Consider the following 24,237-nt stretch of genomic DNA (forward strand, 5'->3'; position numbering starts at 1 on the left):
CTGGCAAAGTGCAGAAAATTAAGGAACATTGGCAAAAGAGTAAATACAACATATCATCACTTATCAGAGTATAGACTTGGCCCAGTGAACATAGACAATAGAATCCACTTGATGTTATGTTACATGAGAAGAAGGAAAAGGAAAGAGAAAAGCAGACGTAGCTACCAAGCCCTGGGTTCCAGCAATGTAAAACTCCAAGATGAAGACAGGATTAAAGGACAACGTGCTTGGCTCATGGGGAACGTCCTTAAACCTTTGTGGCCCATCCTGGGCCTCCCTCCCAGGCGGGACTTTTGTTCTCTCGGCCTTTTAGGGACCTGGTTAGGTGACACTGGGGGCTGCCTGCAGTGTGACAGGACTGACAGACAGACTGTGCAGCTCACCAGAGCAAGGCCTGACCCACCCCCTACCACACACTCCAAGCCTGAGATGTCTCGAAACAGATCACCTTTTCTAGTCTCTGACAGCACCACAGAACTAATTTAGTACTTCTATACTTTAAAAAAAGAAACTACTCTAGAGCCTGTCCTATAAAAGGAAAAGTAGAAGTAGTCAACTTGCACTGACAAGCTCAAAAGCTGTGAAATAATAACACTTTACTGTGTGAGGAAAGTAAAATATAATTGGTATGTACCACACACCTGTCATTGACTGGCAAAAAACTAGAAATAAATGCATCTGGTAAAATATTCAAGAGACTGCCTGACTATACATTTTTGATAACACAATTCAGTCTAAGTAAAATATCATAAAATCAATGTACAGCCTAATTTTACACAGACTATCAATTTCTGAATCAAAACACACATATTTTATTGTAAATGGAAGGAAGTTCTTCCAACTTTTGCTCTAGCTAAGCAGAAGATACAAAAACGTCCTTCTAGTCTTGCTTCTTGTATTAGAAATCTCATGAGTTTGTCCAGATTGACTCTGATTGACTTAGGTATATATTTAATAAGGCTCCTTCCTTAAAAAATTGTTAGTGATATTAAAGTAGCAGTACAGTTAAAAAAATGAGAATCTGTATTCAAAACTGAAATGCAAGTGTTTGATAGGTTCTCTTCTTTAAAAGAAATTGCTGGAAAAGACTCCAACTGTGTTCAGCTTTAGACCAAAACCCACTTTCATAGAATTTTGAAAATCATTCTAGAGACAGTCATAAAACTTAATAAAGGAGCAAAAAGAAATGTTTATGACATTAAGTTTCTGACTGAGGTCTTTTGAGATCTTCATTTCATCTCACATTCATTCTTTTCTAAGCTAATACACAGTTCTCTTTTCAAAATAATTTTTCTCTTTTAATTTTTTTTTCTTTTCAACAAAGAAAGAATATTTTTGTTACAATAGCGTACCTAACAACCCTAAATCAGCAAGAATAATATACTCTAAATGGATGGGAGTCATTTTGACCCTTGAAAAATTTCTATAAAAGCATATGGGCTTGGAATTTACAAACATAAAAGAAAACTACCACTGTACTGATCTTACATGATATAGATATTTATAGTTCTTAAATATGTCAGTCTTATGCATCTGATATTTTTGTAATCTGAAATAATGTCACCAATTTTAACTAGGAAGTAGAGATAGATGTTTGCTTGATCTGTGACAGTAGTCTATATTTTTACATAAAAGCTTCTATGTCTTGGGCTTTTTATCCCTCAGAATGATATTCTCAATTTATAATAGTATAACTTAGAATGGAACCCATTGCATTCTGTTGCAATTTGAAGCTGGACAAACTAGTGAAAATATGCAATCTCTAAACAACAACAAGAATAGGTTTAAATATATATGTAAATGTATATGCACTTTGCATATCCTTCAGATCTGTAATATAGTAAAGAGCAGTAAAAGTAAAGAGCATTTTGTTTTCTTGTTTTGAAAGAATTTAGTTTATTTACTTTCAACTATCTTGATGAGTAAGAAAAAAATGTACGTATTTTAGAATCCAGAAGTTCTAGGCAGTTTGGTTTCTTTGTTATTTATCAGTACCATCATAGAAACGGTGTCAAGAACACCTTTGTATGATCAAAACCATAGAGTTAATAAAAGCAAGATGAGAAAAACTTAGCTACACCCTCTATAAATTATGTCACTGCAGATATATTAATTTTATTTTGAGTTTCATCTTATTTGTATTACTCTTATCTCTCTTCTCGCTTCATATGTTCTTTGATTTATATAAGTGTCCTTCACAAGTGTCCAGTAGCACAGAAATCTTTGCTTTTGAACTTCGTGATTAATAGTGTTATGTTAGCCTGCTGATGCTTAAGATGAAGAGGAGGGATCCTGTGCTACAGCTGAAAGCTCCCTAGCCCATGTACATGAAAGCACACTGTGTGATGATCACATGCAGGCTGATTCTTTCCATTTGCATCACCTTAGAAGGTAGAAGGGGTGAAGCTAATAACCTCCAGGAGAATGGCAGCATTTGAAGAAGTAAAAATCTGCACGCTCAGAATCGTACAGCCAAGCTTATCACTTCAGGTAATTTTGCATGTACTTTCCATTATTTTACTTAAATGTTGCTACATGTTAATGGTAGTGAGACCTTACTGAAAATCCCTCAGAAGTCATCTTTCAGTTTGTAGTGGTTTGGAAATGGATAATATGGAGACAAAGAAATGTGTGGGGCAATAAATTAATTCATGGGCCACTTTATTCTGCAGCAACATTTTTTGCATAGAAAGTACTTCTCACAGCCAGTGGGGACCCTAGCACCTCAGTATTCATTAAAACCAAAAATAAAACACAGATTTATTTCCAACCTTCCTTGCTATAACCTTGAAAGCAAGAGCAGTGCCTGTAACCAATGGAAGGTAGCAGAGTGTAACCAAATGTCTTCCTGAGATGAAGAATATTTGAAATTATATCTCTGAGAGCAATGAACTTCCCCATTTATCTCACTCAATTCTTTGCAGACTCCATAACCCCATATCTACAGATCATGTCATTTATTCATAATATTGCAGAATATCATGGGCTTTTGTAGCCAGTCACCAAACATTTTGGGGTTTTTTCAATTTTTTTTTCCCATGCCCACTTGGGAGGCTCTGTTCACCTCTTTCTTATTCTGTAAATTCTCTAGAAGGGGAGTTAATAAGATTTTGTGCATGCTAACTAGCGCACTAACTGTTCTGTTTTATATCATATTTCTCTTTTACCTTATTCTTATACCATCATGTTTCAAAAAAAGAAAAATATCCTTATGATACAGGCTTCTGGAAAATTTCAATTGCCTCACTTACATGATGCCAAGGATTTTGTCCATTCTTAACTGCTCAAGGAAACTTCTATAATCTCAAGGAATAAAACAGTCACCAAAAAATCTCTCAGGAAGTTTTATGACTATGCAGAGAGCAGTCCTGACCCCTCAGCCCACAGCCATATGGAACTTTTTAGAACAACCCAGTTAAGAACTTACTGCCTGGTGTAAACTGATTGTGAGCTCCATCACTGACCATTAAACCAATTTACCATCAGCCAAATACCAGGTCGTCACAAGCTCTGACAAGTGTGTTTTAAATGAATACCACTGTACAGCAACTACTACAGTCCTTCTGCACATGGAGTATAAGATCAGTAAAGGTAATAAAATCTTCTACAAATGCCTGTTAAAAACATCCTAGAGAGTTATTTCCTCTTGTTCTCTCTTCACCAAATTGACAAAAATCTATGAATTCTCTTTGAAGATTCTTCCAAATCTTCTCCCTGTTAGATTCTGCAGGTGTTTTTTCCCTGTTTTCTTGCACATTCCTATAGTTTTAGCTATAACTAGTTCATTAGTAGAGAGCATTTTGCACAACTCATTCGAGGAATACGAACATGACCATGTGTCTAAATTTCATCACTGTACTACTAGTGTCAGATTGATGCTTGGATCTGTCCTGAAATCTTGATTCATTTAGTTAATTGGTCAGTGTGGGCATATTGTGAAGAAATTAGTTTTCACTAATCTTAATTTTTTTGATAATTTCTTTTGAATATTTAACTTTGTTTTAAGCTTATTTTGTTCAAACAAGTGTTTATATTGAACATTTAAACTCTATGGTAGAATCAAATAAAAAAGACACCACAATGTGCACATTCAATTGATGGCTTTCAAAATTTGCATCAAAGAAAATACAAACTGGTATCTACCTGTAAACATTGCTTCATAATATGCTACAGTAGACTGAAAATACAGAGGCTTTGGCCCATATAATTTTATTCTACTTCTCTCCACAGGAGCATTGCTAGGGTTGATGTTTCAAAGCACTGTAAAGAAAAACAATGATGCAATTCAAACCACTAGATAGCAAACAGCTGAAATTAGCTATTTTTCCAAAACAATAGGGTGCATGCTTTTCTCTCTGCCTAGCTCATCATTTATAGAAGAATAATTTTCATGGCAATTCAAGCAGATTATACATTACAAATAGGAATGCTATCCACATAAATTTTACAAAACTGTTTCACTTGAAAAATAAATTTTAAAATGGGCACACCATATAGGTCCGAAACTTGAAGGAAAATGCATTTAAACTTCAGATGTAAAGCTGAACAGAGAAAACTGTCAAAACCTTTCCTGAAGAAGTGCCCTGGCTGCCACCCATCCTTGTGAAGCACTATGGATGCACCAAGTAAAATGTGGAACCCATAAGGAAGGCAAGATCATTTACCTTTGAAGAGTATTAAGCTCATACAAAATTCTAGTACCTTTGTCTCTGACAGTGCAAACCCATCGATATTTTGCTGTTTTGACATCCCATGTCTGCAGCAACTGCCTAAAAGCAAGTTCTGTAAAATAGAAAACTTTTCTGCCAAAATAATGCACTTTACCTTGGAAGAAAAATCTTTTAATCTGTCTGTGGGATAAAAAGCTACATCTGAACTCAAGTACTTCCCACCTTCAGAAGAAATGTCCCCTGGTGCCCATGGAGAGAGCAGGAGCTGAAGCTGATAATGATCTCCCTTTCAGGACAGCCTGAGATGTTGCATTCTGTCTCTGAAATATGGCCTGGCCCAGAACTGCAAGATTTGCCTCTTCTGGCAGTCATTGAAAACTGAGAAGTTTTCAAGGTACTGTCAGCACACCCACAACTAACCCTTGTAAGGGCAATGCACTACTTTCCGTGTTTTCATGACATTCATCTTCATGTAAATATAAGACAGAATGACATTAAAAGCACCAGTATAATTAGAAAAAACAACAATAAACAACCCCCCAAAAAACAAACAAAAAAAGCCCCACAGAACCCCCACAAACTTCCTGGTTTTTTTTCATTTGACCAAAAAATACACCATTATTTTTTTTTTTTAGAAAATGTAAATACATTTATACCAAAATCAGTAACAATTATAAACTTCTATTTTGTTAGCTTGTGTTTAAAAAGTTCGACTGTTTAAAATCTATTTTCAAACTTCATTATAATGAAGTTGGTACAAACCTGTTTTGAAATTACAGATATATGTTACAGACATGGGATATTACATTATTGATCATTATAGCTATATAAGGAAATTATCAGAAATTTTAAAAAACTAATTTAGGAATTTAGGAATAAACTTCATAAAAATGCAGAATAAAACCATTTTAAAATTATTTCTCATCATTCTAGAATCTTTAAGCTTCAGATTTCTACCAAGACTCTCACTGAAAAATCCATGGCAACTTAACCAGACAATTAGTCTTCATTGTGTTTGTGATTCTGTTATAAAGCCACAGAGTACAATGGTCTTAATCTTCCTTTTGAGATTAATTGGATATTTTAGTTGAATCCATTCTGGCTTGGCTAGGAAAATAAACTGGGTTTTATCCTTCTGGTAAAAAAAAAACCAAAAACAAAACCAAAAAAACAGAAAAAATATAAAACAAAAACCAAACAACCAAAAATACATATAAAATCCTATTTAGTATTTTTACTTCTTGCAGCTGATACTTTTTGGAAAAAAACCACAGGTAATTTATTCACAGCTAAAAAACACATACTTAGTGTCCTCATCCACTACAACTCTCTGATTAAAGCATCAATGGGCAGCACTTGGAAACTTGGGAATTAACCTCAGAGCTCATGCTCTCCTGAGGCTTTTATCCAGGCATCAAAATGCACCACTAAAAGCTGCCTATTCCTGCTCCATTCCCACACAATATTATCAGTTAATAGCCCCAAAACTGTGAGAACTGAACTCCATTGTGTTTCTTAGTTTTACTACTCTGTTTTAGTCTGATGTGTCTGAAGTTTCTTTAAAACTGATCTTGTTTTCATGAAACAGGCAGAAAAACTTTATGCAAGCAAAAAGCACTTATGCTTACCCCCTCAGGCCATTCAATTAAACTTCTTTACTGCTGAAATCATCCAACACATAATCATTTCCCAAATGTGAAGGAAGGCTTCAATCAGTTTAAGACAAACTGAAATACCTGAAATTTCATCTCTGTTGTGAGGCCTCCTGAATTTTTATCAGTGTCCTGCAGAGCCTCTCATCTCCCACATCTCCTCCCAGCCATGTAGCACCTCTTCTTCCTTTTCATGCTGTTTGCCACTTGGTTTTATATTATACCTTTGTATTCAAGCCACAAGTTCTTGGGTGAAATTTCCTTAGAACAGGAATAAAAAGAAGACTGAGTTTGCTGGGCTGTGTCTCTTGTGTCCTGCCTTGCCACTCTTCTCCCAATTCACTGGAGGAGTGTAAGGAACAGGAGATTGACACAAAGGAGATGAAAGGAGACACCTGCTTGAGGGAAACAAGAGCAGAATGGAGGCAGTCCTTTAAATGAGGAAGGGCTGCTCTGAGTGTGGTAAGGGGTGCAGTGATGTCCGTGAGGAGGGGTTTATCTCAGCATCTGATGAGAGAACTCATGAGGAGACTGTCATTGCATTCTGCAGCTTGCATCTCATGAGTCTCCCACTTGTCCCTCTCATACTGCCCATACAATAGTGTGCTCTTCAGGCTTTATTTGAAAACTTTTTACCAGAGTTCATTTGGAATACAGTGTTTTGTGTCGAGAGATGCTCAAGTAATGAATAAAAACAGTTTGTTGGTGTTCTTCACATAAATTGGAAACTGTGTAAGTGTAGGGGGACAGAACATAAGAAAATAAAGATAGTGTACGAAGTAATCTCACCCCTAAGGAGTTGCAGCTGGGCCAATTATCAAAGATTAAGAACAGGCCTGACTTTAACAGGCCACAGCTGTAACCAATGAGAAGAAGAGTGCTAAAAAAGAGTGGGGTGGCTGGGTGAGAAGGGTGCTGGAGTCAGTTGCATGTTTTGTGAAGAAGAAGGAGTTAGTGCTCTGAGGAACCACCCACGAGAAACACCACGAAGGTATGAAACTTTTGTGATAAGGTGCCAGCAGTATGGAACCCCTGAAATAAGATGACAATATATAAGAAAATGTCTCTCCTTCCGGTGTAGGTTGGTAGCACCAAGAGAGTGCTGGAAGAGGTAACTGATGGTGCTGCTCTGAATCTGAATTTCAGATTCAAATAACACTAACTAACATCAGGTTGGCAAAAGATGAAATTAATTTAACATAGCAAGCACTACATCAAAGTAATATAGATCACAAAATGTTGACCAGCGTTCTTGAGTTCTTTGTTTGGTGTATCTGTTTGTGGTTTGGTAGTCTTCATTCTTTTCTTGTAATTACTCAGGGTAACCTACAGTTCCAAGTTTATCTTTCTTTATTTGTGACCTTTTTGCCTCAGGTGGGAGGATGCACTGACTACTACTTAAATTTTTTTACTATTTATTTGCTGTCTGATAGATGGTTTTTATTGAATTTTCTACATATATGAATATGAAAATAAAATCAGAGCATACAAGCAAATTAATCTGAAAGTTTTCTTAGCATCATAATTCCCTACTGCTAAATCAACCTTTTAAAATAGGCATAGTTTAGCTGTAAGAAATCACCATCTATCTATCTTCTACAGCTGCAATAAATTAACATTTCAATGCATTAATATTTCAACCTGGGCCATAAAACTGCCCAGGCAGTTATTAAAATCTAAATGTAGGAGTTTTGTACATAAAAATTGCATAATTTCTTGAGGTGGCAAAAAAATAGTAACAACTAATACTCTTTCTTATTTTCAAAGAAAGGCCCTAATGCCATTTTCCCCCTTCCCTCCCCTCCCGTCCCCTCACCTCTAGAATTTCATGGTCCATTTATTTTCTGATTCCTATTACATCTTTCTAGTATCAAAATTACTGTATTCAAACAAGGTCTTTAAATGTATTCAAATATTTTCTGAAAGGAAAAGTCCCATTTCAAAGGAATATAGAAATGAATTCAAATAGGCTCAGATAGTTCAGGTTAGAATGCAATTTACAGCAAATTAGAGGTAATTTTAGAAAGAGTGTGGCCAAAATAAATGACAGTAAAAATGAAAGCATGGAAATATGTGATTTAAAAAAATATATAAGCATATCTAAATCATAACTTCCAAGGGGATAACCATCTTAAATCTTTTTTTAAAAGAAATTATCACAGAACCAGAAAGATCGCTGCTAAGTATTTTAAAAGAGATGTCTTACAGTGAAGTAGTAAAAAGAAACTAAAAAAAAAAAAAAAAACAGCAAAGATAATGTTACTCTTTTTATTCGGCATTTAGGAGACATTAAGAACAGGGCCCTATGTATGCACAATATACCACATTGAATATGATCTTAAAAGACATTCCTCTTTTCCATAGATTTTGTTTCCCTCCTATTTGAATTTTCACAGGCTTTTATTATCTGTAAAAAAAAAAACTATAGATGCTTTAGAGAAATTATGTATTGATATTCTCTTGACTTCCATACTTGCTGATGAAGAAATTAATGCAAATTGTTTTTGCTTTATGGCTAGCATACAAGAAACATTAACTCAAACAAACAAATATACATGAGCAGCAGTTTCTGATAACTGCACTAGGATTGCTGCGGAGTAACATATCTTGGTAAGCAGTGTAATTTGAAGAAAAACTTATGTGAACTATAAAAATATGGCCCTTTCTTTCCTTATATGGCCAAACTGATGTTCCCAGGCATTTATTTTGTATTTAATTTATGAATTTTTCTTTATATATATATATATATACACACACACTCGCATACGTGTGTATAGATATATATGTGTGTGTATATATATATGAAGACTGCAGGTATGTAAAGAAGGATTCTCTCCCTTTTTACTAGTGCCTTTCATGTGTCACTCAAACTCAGCAAAGACAACACTTTTTTTCCCAGCTTAACTTTTATACAGATCCAGGGCAAAGCATGTTGCCCTACTTGGCCTACTGCAAGCTCCACAGTGACACTTGCTCCTCCAACATATTTTTTTAAAGAAATGCAGAAAATTTGCAATAAAAATAAATATAGAATATGGATATAATGGGTCTATCTAGCGCCTGTAAAGTGAGTAAAATCAGCTACAAATATTCTATTTGAATATCACAACACATGGCTTGATTAGGAATATGCTTAGTTAAATAATCAAATAAATTTGGTTTTGCTCAGAAGAGATAGGGAGGGAAAACAAGTTACTGTGGGAAAAACTTCTCTGTTGTCTCTACATTAAGAACCAAGAGCGGAGTGTGAAAGGCTTAAGAAATGGAAACAGGTGTTCAGCTCCAAAACCGTTCTTTTGCTCAGATCTGTTAACATAAAAGGGCAGTAAAAAGCTTTTCACTTGGGTTGCTTAGAATATGAAAAATACCTAATACACAAAACTACATTTGTCACCACAAAAGGATTTTTAAAAAAAGCTAAAAAACCAGAAACAAACAAAACCAAGGAAAACAAGTTAGATATAGGCACTTGGTTTGTTAGATTGTTCTCATGCCTAAGTCGAGTAAAACAAAGCTCAGGCAGAGCAGACCTGACAAGCTTTAACTGAGGAGTCACAAATTCAATACAAAGCTTGTGGACAGCTGTGAGCAATGATAATATATTACAGTGTCTTGGGGTTACAACTTCTAGCAGAAAATGATAGTGAGAAGTAAAGTAAAGAACTTCATTCAACTTAAACTACAGGAAATTTATAAAGGCAAAATATAACTTCTGCTTTGGAATTTGGTCTTACATTTCTACTCTTGCAAAAACTATTTCCCATTTCCAATTTAATGTACAGCAGCACAACTGCTTGTTCTTGACTCTAGTCTAAGTCTCTATAGTTTGTTGCAATCAGAATGTCCCATTCTCTACAGAAAGGAAGTACTCTATAAGTATAATAGCAATGGCCCTTCTGTTCAGAGAGGAAACCCTTTTTCAGACAGAAAATATATCTATTTTTGGAAATACATTTTTATTTTAGAATGTTTACCAATGCACTCAAAATAAACTTAGAAATACATTTGAAAAACTAAGCAGTATCCAGGGAAAAGAAAAATCTTTATTATTTTGTCTCTTAGGCCAATTCCCACTCTGAGGTAGTAGATTGGAACTGACCTCTGTGCAAAGCATACACAAAATATGTTACTCTCCACTGTAGAGCTTCGTGTTTCATATAATTATTAGTATGTGAAGTTATAATGTAAATGTCAACAGATCCTCCTCTGTAATCAGACTTCCCTATGCTCTAGAAATATGCAATTTTTTCTGCTTATGATATTGCTTTTAAATCCTAATTAATATCTAGATTCTCATTTAATTGAATTCAGTTATGACTGTCTATATGCTAATTTTTTTGTAGTTGCTGGCAATCTGTTTTGGTGCAGGAGTTTCCCATCTGTGTTTAATAATTTGCAGACAAATGGACTTTATTTTGCCTTTAATCTCCCTCCCTTCCATTTCTTTAAGCTCACAAAATCTGTACTAAAAGCAAGTGACTGAAGTACAACTTTACTTTCTTACAGAATAAACACATAGTTCTTTAACATCAAATAAAAGGAATAATTTATAAAGAAAAGTAAATTTCCATGTTATTCTTCAAATTGTTACATTAAAAATATTCTGTTTGTATTGTATTATTTGCTGCCAATTTTGTGATCTATTGATGAGTTCTATAGACTTTTGTATCTTTATCAAGGGTTCTAATGTTAACATTTTCAAAAGAATTAAACAGACGTATCTTTTTTTTTTTTTAAGTGGGCTATGTTTCTTTTATTTTGAGGTTAGTAATAATGCATTTTGCATCTTCACTAAGGTATACAGAGTTCATTCATACATTACATGTTTTCCCTCACTTTTTTTCCATTTCTATATGTTCATTTCTTAAATGAAGAAACTTTAGGATGACAAGGCAACAATGGGAAAAAGAAATGTGGCTTCAAGTTCATTAAGTCAGTGTAAATTGTGATGTAAATAGTACAAAAAGGGCTTTTTAAGGAAAATGTTGAAAAATATGAAAAATATATGGGTTTTTTTCTGAAATTATACACTCACATTTTATGTCTTTAACAACGGATTGCTCATGGTCCCTTCAAAGTCAATGGAGAGGAACAAAGCCAATTACAAGACAAAATAAACACAAACTGCATGTCCTTGTCATCAGCCTTGTATTTGCAGGATTAAAATGTTTATTCAACTGCATCTTTTCTTTCCTAACTTTTAAAATGGAATAAAACCTCTGTTTAATTAGATAACTCACCTTTATTTGTAACTTCATGTTATCTAATAGAATAAAATGACTTGTTATTTCTATGTTACCTAATTTTAATTTATTGTCACTTTAAGATAATTTGTTTGTGGATTTTAATTGTCCAGTGGTCTATGTGATGCACCTTGATTACTAGTATTAGTCTACACATCACAGAAATTTAATTTCTTTTAAGTAATACCTTTTCTCGCACAGTATAGTGGTGTTGCATAGACTTCAATAGGTGATGGTGAGGAAACTTAACCCTCAGGAAGATATCAGCAAGAATGAGAAGAATAAAGCATAACATGGGATTTCACTCATCTAAAAAATCCACTGACATCTCCATGGCTTCTGCAGACTTGATTTTGAGTTAATGCCCTAGTTTGCTCTCTAGTCAATGGACAGTTGTGACTCTGAGAAATCCAAGGAAACATCTGCCCACCAAACATACAGCACCCAAAAAATCTTTATTTATTTCTGCCTCTTCCTGTTGGAGAGACACTCACTGCATGGTGCATTGTTTTGCACTTCAGCCGCAAACAGCCAGAACAGTTTGGCCTAAATTGCCAAATGTGAGGTTTCCATAATTCACTCCCTCCACATCCTCACCAGCTGGGAAAATCATTCAGTCCACGGGCAAGTCCCACTGGGGAGCAGCAGCCCTTAGATGCTGTGTAATCAGAAGGGCTACTTAACCTTTGCCTAATCTACAAATTCCAATTCATTGTGTACAGTGATGATGACTGTCTTCAGTAATGAAACAATGTCAAGATGTACTAAGAGATTGAAGCATGATAAGAGACAGAAATGGCTCATGATTAGCTTAGACTAAGAACTTGATAGAATAAACAAAACAATGCATGTTATGATAAGATATTCTGGCATCAACCTTTCTCATTGTATTATGTCCAGTGAAGCTGACAGACAAGGCTCTTAAATTTGCTTACAGGAAGAAATATTTTATACTCCATATGACTAAATTTTGTAAATCTCTTCCAAAAGCTACCATGGAAGGAAAATCCTAATGAATATAAAAGTAAATGTTTGCATAAATCATAAAAATCCCTACAGTCACATTTGACACACAGCCTTAGTGGGTCCTTACTTAATTTTGTGCCATTATATAGGCATTGTGCCACTCAGTGGCCTTCCCTATCACAGAAGTTAGCTGCATTACCTGCATTACAGGTATTTTTTCCATCCAGTTATTACTTTTATTTTGCTTCTATCTAAATTTATATCATATTTTCTTTATGTTGGTGAAAAAAAAATATATATATATTCAGGTCATAAATTTATATTAATTGGAAAAGATAAGGAATTGTTATTGAAGTTATAATAATTATTTGAGAAAGAATTTTTTTGTTTTACTTTGAACACTGATAATCAGTCATTCTCTAAGACAGGTTCAAGACCTAAAAATGCAGCACTTATTATGAACTCCATATGCTGCATCCTGCAGCACTGAAGCCAACAAGAAAAAAATCTCACACAGACTTCACATGGCAATATGGTCATACCACCCAAATGCTGTGCTTCATCATTATTCATAAAGCACAAATTTAAGCATGTATACGAACCTTAAAGATTAACTAAATTAAAGTTGTGCTAATTCTGTGAAAATATTAAATGTAAATTTGTGGGAAATTGTAATAAAGAGTCAAAAATAAATTTCTCTTTTCTTTGAGCCTTTCCAGAGCAGTCATCTTTCAGTGTTAATGAATTTTCCATGGAGCACAAAGATGAGATGAAAGCATCGTACAGTAACAAATATCAGCTCAATACTTGCCAAACTGCTGTGTTCTGAAGATCACTAGATATTCTAGGAATAAGCACAGACATTATTTAGCACCACTTCTCATTGAATAAATTCTTCTTATAGTTTCAAATTATGCTTATGTTTGTGCCAACATTTGCAGCCACAACACTTACAAAAGAAAGGAGGAAGGAGGTAAAATCAGTTGTTGATTTTTTTTTTTTTTTTTATCAGGGAGTGGAAACTCCTTCTGATTAGCACATTATCTTTACTTAGTTTCCTTTCTTTATGTTAGTCTCTTGCTCAGCTGACTAGCACAGGTTCTTCAGTGATATCATCCTTAGGGGTACTCTGAGCCTCAACAATAGTTCCCATGTAGCTGGCAAAAGCAGGATGTGGTGACAGACTTAATGCTGTGTGTCAACAGGATAAACAGCATGCTCATCTTCAGAGCTTTATCAGATTAACCCTGGTGTAGCAGCTTCAATAAGATATATTAATATCTCTGCATGACAAGCTGTACCTAGAAAATATTAAGCTAATTTTTTTTCCATTTCCATCCAAATATATTTTGATTGCTATCTGGAGAAAAATCAGCTGTGAAAACAAATGGCAACATGCTTGTTCCCAATATTATTTGTCCTTACAGAAATTATTCAGTAATTAAAAATAAATAGATTGGTTAAAATAGTAATTAAGCCTCTCATTTGGGAAGCCTTACTCATGCAGAGATGATTTTGAGTCATTGGCAATGTCATGCACAGAAGACTTTCCAGAACTGTGCTCTAGTTGCAATTACCGTGCATATACATAAAGATGTCACATTAGTAAAGTCTATGGGATAGAGATTCAGCTGGTGTAAATAGTGAGGTTGACAGTGAATTCAATTCCACTGATTTACACCAGCAAAGGCTCTGATCTAATGTGTTTCAAAGCTTTTATGTAAAGAAAAACTTCCCCCGAAACTTCTCCTGTAATACAGTTTTTGTGTACTTGAAAGCTAGATTAATTTTACCAAGCTTGAACATTACTTATTAGCCACTGTCTAGTTGAAATGAATCAAGATTTGTGATTAAAACATGGCCTAATACAGTGTTTAGTCATACAGATGCACAGTTTAGGGTAGCCTTTAGCTGCAGTCAACAGAGAGACAGATACCATCTGTCTCTGTCTATATTAAGGTGGAGAAAATCAGTTTTTACAACATGTATTGCCTTCCCTCCATTGCATTTGGAGGCTTGCATTAAAAATCTAATTTTTGATGGCTGAAATTATATTGCATGAATCTTGATAATATGGAAAATCAGTAATACCATACAGTGTACATATGTTGTACTTTATATGGCACATGAATCTATATATACTTAATCACTGATGTGAATATCACTGATGTGAATATGCTGTTAAGTACATTGCTGAATCACAGAATGTGCTGAGTTGGAAGGCACCCACAAGCATCATCCAGTCCAGCTCCTGCCCTGCACAGCTCCATTCCCAGGAGTATGAGAGCATTGCCCCAATGCTTCTTGGGCTCTGTCAGGCTGGTGCTGTGACCACTGCCCTGGGGAGCCTGTTCAGTGCCCTAACACCCTCTGGGTGAAGAACATTTTTCTAACATCCAACCTAAACCTCCCTGACACAACTTCAGGCCCCTCACTTTCGCCCTGTCACTGGGCACAGAGAGAGGAGATCAGTGTCTGCAGGGTGATAGCCATTAGACTAGGTAAACTGCAGGCAGGAACAATATTTATGCACATTTCAGAATCAGAATAATGGATCTGCCATGTTTCTATTATTCTTAATTCTTATCCTCCTTGCATTCAGAGTATTAAGAAACCAGTCTCTATGCATTAGTGTTTTCAAATGTGTACCTAGACCAGCACCCAAATATTGAGTTGTTTAAAATCATTATTTACACAATATTTCAGATTATCTCGTCTCTTCTCACCTCTTCAGAGGGCATTTCTGGAACAAAAATAACATTTCCATGAATGGACCATGAAATTTACATCCTGCAAATGTAACTTTTTATTAAAGGCGAGAAGAATCCCTTTCAACTAAGACCAAACTTGGGAGTCCTTATTAGTATCAGATCAAATCTTGTTTTTCCTACCACCCTGTGCATAGTGAGAATTCAGATAGCAGTAGTGATTGAAAAGGCAGGAGCCCATGCAATGGTTTTATGTGCAATAAAGCATAAAGCCATTAAGTCTTGTCTGTAAGTCAGGCTTGTGCTTCACAGGGACAACTTAACAGCCCTGTAGGAAGTATTTTTTGGCTACTGCTATAAAAGCTTGGAATTTATAACATAGCATTGATCAGTTGGTACTATGCAATCTTTGAAGAAGAGCTTCTGTCTTCTTGGGATATCTCTTGCACATGGTTTTCTGTTTAAGGAAAAGAATAAGCATAGTCTTTAAATACAGCAAAGTTGTTTTCTTAGTGTCCATTGCAGCTTGACTATTACAGAGGTGAGAAAATTCATGGAACAACTTTTTCACCTATTTTTAGCAATTGTACAAAAACTGTCCTGCAAGTAGGTTTTTTGTGGTGTTTTTTGTTGGGTTTCTTTTTAGTTAGAGATGAGTTAAAGGTATTGTAATTTTTTTCTTGTATTTTTTTTTCCAAGGATTTCTCTAAGAATTTCTTACTGCCCTTGTCTCTTGCTGAAAACTAATGGAGCTGTAAGAGACCTACATCTTTCCCCAAAGTTCTTTATAAAGATGCTATTCAATCTTGTGCATCTTTCATCTATTTTCTAGTCTGGTCAAAAGTAGAAGAAATCTATCTCTTGTTATTATTCTAATTTCTTTTCCTTCATACCTGCCTGTAGTTTTACTGACATATGAAGGCCTACCATGCTAATTTATTACACTTGTATTTATATCTCTATCTGAAAAAAGGAAACACTATCAGAATGCTAAAAACTGCTTTCTGTCTCCACACCACATGAGCAGTGCAAATGTTGATGTAATTGCTTATCACAAAAACCCCACTTCTAAATAGGTGATTAGTATATTCCAGGTTTTATTTTGAATTGAGATCATAATCTGAACTGGGCTCACTGACATTTCTGCATTTTCTTAGCAAAAATATAGATACCATTCATGGATATATACGGTGAGCTTATGCAGGCTGCTAGGAGGACTCCCTCACCTATATCTAGGTTCTGAAGTCAGGTCACAACAACCCCTGTGGTCTTGGGGCAGAGTGGCTGGAAAGCTGCCTGGTGGAAAAGGATTTAGGCTCCACAATCAGCTGAGCATAACCCAGGTGGCTGAGAAGGCTGATGGCATCTGATTTGTATCAACAACAGTGTGGCCAGCAGGACTGGGGCCATGATTGTCCCCCTGAACTTGGCACTGATGAGGCCACACTTTGAATCCTGTGCTCAGTTTTGGGTCCCTTGAAACAAGAAAGACATTGAGATGTTGGAGCATGTCCAGAAAAAGGTGAAGGAGCTGGTGAAGTGTCTGGAGTCCAAGCCTTATTGGGAGTGGCTGAGGGAACTAGGATTATTTAGCTGGGAGAAAAGGATGCTCAAGGTGGCAGAGGTCAGGGGAACCTTATCACTGTTTACAACTGCCAAAGAGAGATTGTAGCAAAGTGGATGTTGATCTCTTCTCCCAAATAAAAAATTGCCAGGAGGAGAGAAAATGGCTTTAAGTTGATCAGCAAAGTTTTAGAATGGATACTAGCAAAATTTTCCTCGTAGAATGGGTTGTCAAACATTGAAAGAGGCAGCCCAGGGAAGTAGTTGAGTGGCCATCTCTGGAAGTTCTTAAATGATGCTTAAACATGGTGCTTGGGAGCATGGTTTACTGGTGGATCATGTTAGATTTATAGATGTTCCAAGCACAGTACTAATGCAGTGATACATAGCTGTGTAGCTATATGTGATTTTATTCACCTTCACCATAGACAAGAGATAAGAAATTTCAAGCAACATCGGGATTAAATAATGAGGATGAGATGAAAATGAGTTATTTCTTATGCTTACCTGAGAACTCTATAACCCTAGGAGCATTTAAGGTATACAAGAAATATTAGTTTGCACATCTTCCATGAGTTTTTGTGTTACTGATCATTAATGAATGGGTAGGGGCTTCATTATCAGAAGATATATGCACAAAAAAAGTATGCAGAAGAGTTCAGATGTCTGTCAGGATGCACAGGTGCTGCAGTGACATTAATAAAGTAAACAGCACTATTCTTGGTCTGCAGCACTGCATGTTATCATTTACATTAGCTGTTGGAGTCTGGCATGTTTCCAAACTCTGCCAATTAGTGCTCTCCCAGACATTGCTCAGCCGCAATCCAGAGACTGTCTCCAACAGGGAGTATAATTGAGGGCATTCTTAGCAAATTGTATACTATTGTATACTATTGTATATTTTTCTTAAGGTCAAAGGGTAGACCCGAGCCCATTTTGTTTACAAGTGAGTTGCAGCATAGCATGGCATAGCAGCTGACATGATGAGCAGTGGGACATCTACACGGATTAATAAGGAGCACTGAGAGAGGATGAAGTTATTTGCACAACTGGAGTTACCATTAAATGACTTTTGGGTCAGGTTTTGTCAGCTGATAAAATGCATTAATTTAACACATTTTAATAACTTCCTTCTTATTATCATTATTTTATTTTCCTAATTCCTTTAAGCACTGGCAACAAAAACATCTAAAAATAAATGCCCTATAAATTAAGTAAGATTTCTGTTCTTGATAGGCAATGCAATATTTCAGGAAGAAGAGGTAGGAAACTCACTTTCAAAAGAAAAAGTCAAATTTAAATCTAAAAATGGAAAGTCAAACACAACTTTTTGTTTGTATTACTTAATGAATATTATGTAAGAAATATAATGATTGATTAATTTCTCCCTAAAAGAGGACACAATTTGAAGATTCCCAGAATTCTGACATCTTTCTTATATAATTTTTTACAGCAGCTTTCCTGATATAGCCACTACATGAAAATATATTGAGGAAAGAAGATGTAGAGATTCTAAAGTAGGTATTTTCCATGTGAATTCCTAACACCATACTCCAAAGGGAAGTGCATTAGCAAGGTCTGAGAAATGAAAATTCTACCATAAATTCCCACACATAAAGAAAATACTTATGTTCAGATCTCCCTTTCCACTTTTTATTTCTCCCTCAAAACAGCTCAAATCACTTCTTCCCAACAGTCTATGCAGTAATTTATCACTGTTTTCAAAGTGTCAGTATTTCACCATATGCTGTTTTATCTAAGAAATGCCAATTACCAGATGTACTTCTCTTTGAGGAGAGCACAAAACGTAGGTGGCAACATCCTCTTCCCACAGTGGATTTTAGGTAGCTAAAAGACTCCTCCTTTTGTGAAAGAAAATTGCCCTGCTTGAAATTGATTTGACCTTTTTGTGAAGGGTAACAACTGAATTCTATTTATAAGTTTCTAGTTATTTTTTATTTATTATTTTTATAGTATTGTATTATGCCATAGTTCTATATGATTAGTAATAGCAATCAATATGATTACTATGTTTTTATTATTGTCTATAAATTATTTTTAGTAAAAAATCATCTTTTATTAATTTTATTTTATATATTTATAATTTTTCAGAACAATATATGGTTTTCAGCTCTCCAGTCTTAATTAAATCAGTCTTTATTGCTTTCAAAAGACGTCAATCACAATCTGCATAGTGATGAACATTCCTTGGGTTTATTTTTCCCTAATGCTACACCACAGCATTGCATTTCATCTTTCTCTTTCAAGTGCTCCTGAAACAGTAGCTACATAGTAACAAATAATAGGAATTATCCAGTTGATTAATAAAGATAAACAAGCTATACTCTAAAAACCTTACTTGCAAATACCATCTCTTTTAAATCAGATACCGTGGTATCCACTTATTCAGTGGCTCAGTAAAGCACCTTGTACATAATGTGCTTCCCAGTTTGCAAAAATGACAGTCCCTCCACTTTTTCACTGGTAGTATAATTGCATAGGAGTGCAACAAAATCAAGGTGGCTTTTGTAGCATGCATACAAAACATGTAATTTTAAAGTCCTCAACCGTTCTGAATTATGTCAGCATAACTGTGGAGCACAATGGGTGGTACTCATGGGAGATAATGGACATGACACTGCTTTGACTAGGCTGACTTTCTTTATGCATATGAAAAAACAAAAATTATACAAATAATCCATTTTTATACTCTCTGAATAATTTGAAAATTTCAGGTTTCATGTGAGGGTCTCCAAGAATGAAAAAAACAATTTAGCAAACTTGAGAATCAGCTAAATAATTTTAAAGATCAGTATATCATAGACAAATGCTATTTACCTATAAAGATATAAATGTAATGTTTTCCAGTACCATGCCAAGTCATTTGCATATTACAGGTAGACAGACAGACAGATATATACGCATACACAGGGACATATAACATATTCAGCATATTATATAGCAGATATGCTTAAAAATTAAAGCATGAAGTTGTATTCAAATGACATTACACTAATTGGTATCTAGTTACATGAAAGGAATAAAACACAGAAGGATAAAATTTAGCTTGGAAGAGACCTCTAGAGGGCACCTGGTTCTTCAAATCCCTGCTCAAGGTAAGGGCAGCTGGATAAGGCTGCTCAGGACCATGCCCAGTCAAGGCTGGATTATGCCCAGGGACACAGATTTCACAACCTCCCCAGGTAACTTCTTCAAATATTTGACTAACCTTCTGTAGAAACATCATCCCACAACGGGGGCTTTAGAAGGCAAGATAAAGAATAATGTTGCAAGTAGGTAGAAAAGTACTCCTAAATATAGCGAACAAACATATTTGTAATTAGCTTAATTAAAAAGTTATCTTTTAGGAGTAGCAGAAGATAAAGAAAATACATTAAAAATATTCTACCAAAAAGAATCTAAATGCAGAAGGAGATACATTGCATGGCAAATCTGAAAATATTTTCCCTAAAAAAATGCCCATGAAAAGACAAAGTAACATTCTTCATTTTCTGTTCACCGCCTAGGTAAATGAAAACATGGAAAATCTTGAATGAGAACTTGTTATGAGTAGAAAAAGGACAAACATGAAATTTTTTCTTTGATTTCTCATCTCTTCTTGGAAGAGGATGAAAGGCAAATCTCACTAAATAGTTGAGAACAGAAGAAAAAAATATTTCCCTTGACTTATGAATTGCTTTGAAAATGTACACGTTCCTCGCTCTTTCTCAGTCACTTTTTTAACCAGAATACTTGGAAACTGATGTGTGTCTCAAACTACAAATTCATTCACATCAGTCATAGCGTAAAACTCTCAGAACACCAAGTTTTGAGCTGTAATTTTGTATTAAAAAATTAATGATTATTTATATTTATCCATCAAATCTGAGCATAACTGATGCCTTTAATGAAAGAGGGAAATATGGTGTGTCTGTCTGTAACTGTGACTATGATTTTAAAGAAAGTGGGTCCCCTTAAGCCATTTTTTTCCATTATTACTGACTATACTAGCTCAACATAAATTCAAAAAGCACTAGAAACTTGAAAAATAAGTGAATTTCCTCCTGAAAACTACCAGACGACTTCATGAATGAGGTTTGACTTTTCTTTATTTTCAATGCATATGTGTTGTCATCTTGGAAGTCAGATGGAAGCTGATTATCAAGGTAGTGAAAGGCAAAACTTCTGCAGGTGTTTGGTATTTGTCTATTTAGACAATGATCCTTCCAAAACTGATGATCAACACTGATCATCTTGCAGAGAAGCTTCATAAGGAGTGAATATCATTATAGAGGTGTTATACAAGCCCTTAGACCCAGAGCTGTCATCCTGCTCACCTTTTCTCAGGTATAACAAATTATGCCAGCATTACAAATCCCAGAAAGTGGCCACAGCTGTTGACGAAGGCACCATTAAATGCATTGGTAAATAGGCAAAAACATGAACATACTTGTCCTATCTGTTTCTCTTTTTCAATTCTTTGGGGGCTAGCCTTTATTTTTCTCCTGTAATTACAAAATGGTAGTTTTTCTTCAAAGGAACCTTGTCCACTAAGAATGATCTATGGTTGCCTGTCATTTCACATATTCTGTTCTAATGATATTTTCCCTCAGAGTAAGGAGATGGCTACTCAATGAGCAGTGCTGCTGTGTTTATGTCAGGTTTAGGCAGAGAACACTGTTAAATGTGAAACTGGCTGACTGACAAGACATCTGGCACACCCAGGACTGCAACAGTTCCTTGTGCCCTAAGTGGGACACAGCAAAAAGCATTGTGCATTGCTAAGGAGGCCATATGGTCTGTCTGCCTTAAAATGCCATGTCAAATATTTTGGCGTGTCTGTGCATGTGTGTGGCTTAATTTAACTGTAACATTTGGGCTCTTTTTTTCATGCATATATTCTGTTTCCTTTATAATTAAACCATCTCCCTTTGTATGCACCTCTCTGACAATGGAAAAAGGGTCACAGAGATCACCAGTCTTCCTGTATACAAGTTTAGGGTTTCTGATGACCCCTGCTGCCTTTTTGCTCCTTTTTAAATTGAAGTCTAACATTAAATATAAGTCTTGCCTGTGTGAGCCAATGTTATTCAAATGAAAAGAGACTTCCTCATTATACATACAATTTAAGTATCAGACACAAAGTATGAAGGCTGCATCTGCCTGTCACCCTTATCCAGACAGAATAAGAGGTGCTGTGATGTGCTTCTGTATGTATATAACCTGGAGCAATACACATCCCCAGCAGAACACCCACACAAAATCTTCAGAGTTTGATCCTACACCAGTCACGCTTCATGAGCATACATATTGCTTTATAATAGTCCTTCTCTTCAGCAGCATTTAAATCATCAGCAGAAATGTCTTGGCTGCAAGCATTCACAGAATTTTTTCCACTTCAGGAGTTACAAGACAGAAAAAGGAACAAAGGGATGGTTCTGAAAGGAGGCTCAGGCACTCACAGAAACATCCTAAAGAGGCATTACTATGCCCAGAACAAGCAATCTGTTCTTCTGACATGTAACACAAAAGATCAAAGTGCCATGTGAAACAGACACAGCAAGGCCAAGGAAGCTGACCTTTTCTTTCGTTTCTACAACCTAGGTGAGGCAGGTTTTACATGCCTGTATGTCACTTTGCTGCTGTTTGAGGGTACAATTTCAAACTTCAGAATGGTACAAATTGTACTCAAAAAAGAGAACGCTCAGAACCATGAGAATTTTTAGCATTCACATACAGACACACAAAAAGGGTTTGCCAATAATTTTAAAATTACAAGTCTTAAAAACCTGAATATTTAGGTGTGCTGTGCTTGAAGAAGACTGCTTTTATTCTAAAGGGAACACTAGGAGAGATTTTAACCATATCTCCCAAAAAATCAAGATAGCAAAATTTAAGCCTAGAATACTGCAGCTGTATTTTAATTCATTTCATACTGCACTCTCATCCATCTCTAAGTAATACTGTTTTGCCATTTTGCTATTTCATTTTTCATTCCCTGTTTGTTTATTTGTTTGTTTTCCAGATAATTTTTTACTTTCTGCTTCATTATCCATAGCACTCCTAAATGCAGCATAAATGGCAGAATTTGAATATAATTTTCAAACTCATATTAAGCAAAATATGTTTCTACATTCCTAACAGTATAACTATGCAAACATCGACAACACATCAATACTGGATAGTGACAGTTGTGTATAACGGGAGAAAGAAAACCTTATCACAAAATCCTTGTGTTTGAAGCATGAGACTACCAAAGTCAGTCCTTAAAGGCACAACAAGCTTCAGAGTACACAAGCAGAACTAATTGATACTGTAGGTACCTTCCTTTGGGAAGTGTTGTTTACCAAGTCAGTTTCCAATACGAGTGCATCACCTAGGGAGGTGCCACTGGAAGCAGGGAATCATTTTAACCAGAGAGAGGACACTTTTCAGCATTTCCACAGGAATTCTAATCTTTGTAAGACATTGCAGATTTGTTTATTTGCTTGTTCCTGTGTCTAAAGTGAGAGTTACTAACAATATTAAACAGAATGGAAATAGAAAAAAAAAACCTTCTGGAATCAAGTGTGGAAAGGACATTTTGTCTCATAAAGTCCTAATTTTCCTCTATCTCATGTGATCAAAGGACATAAACCTTTTTCTACAGACCCATATAATATTACTTTTCAAGACTTGTAAGGTTTATTTCCCCTAATTACCCTTTTGGAATATCTCATTCCAAAACTTATACATTTTTCTTATAATTTTCAGCCCCTAAGTATTCTCAATACATATTTGTACATATTTTTTAGATTATATACATCTTTTGCTTCCCCTGTTTAAAATACCTAAAGTATTTATATGGAGAAATCCTTTTTACTGTCACTATTTCGTTAAGCTAAACAAGCAGTCATTCTACTAGCAGTATTTCAATGCTGGTACTGCTGGTATTTTTGGCAGTCTTATCAAGAGGTGGTGTTTCTGTCTGAAGAAACTGAAACTCCAACATTCAAATTAGGGAGACAAACTAATTGATGATTTATCTAGTCTTGTCTCAAAATCTTAAGATTTGTTACTACAAGCTGCTAAATTTTAGATGTCAATTTGCTTTAAATTTAACAAAGAAAAAATTGTCCAGTGTAGTAATTACTATATCTATGTTATTTAGAATTTATATATGCACAATTAGATATGCATTAATATGTGAATGTTGAAATATACATATACCCTGCTACAAGTGTATGCACATGTATCCACAGTTACATATCCATGTATAAACTCTCTCATGTATATTTTTGTGTTGTCATCCATAAGGAATAGCTAGCAAGGACTTGCCAAAAGGGTCAGTGCCATGCCAGTGCTATGTGCAGCTTCAGTGCAAGAGCCAAAGTGAAACACCATGTTGCAGCTTCTCATGAACGGCTTCTGCCAAGAAAAGTGGGTGTATTTTTTG

The sequence above is a fragment of the Melozone crissalis genome, unplaced genomic scaffold (assembly GCF_028551555.1).
Source record: "Melozone crissalis strain CALT ecotype California unplaced genomic scaffold, PUWL_Pcris_2 ptg000004l_1, whole genome shotgun sequence".
Lineage (NCBI taxonomy): Eukaryota > Metazoa > Chordata > Aves > Passeriformes > Passerellidae > Melozone > Melozone crissalis.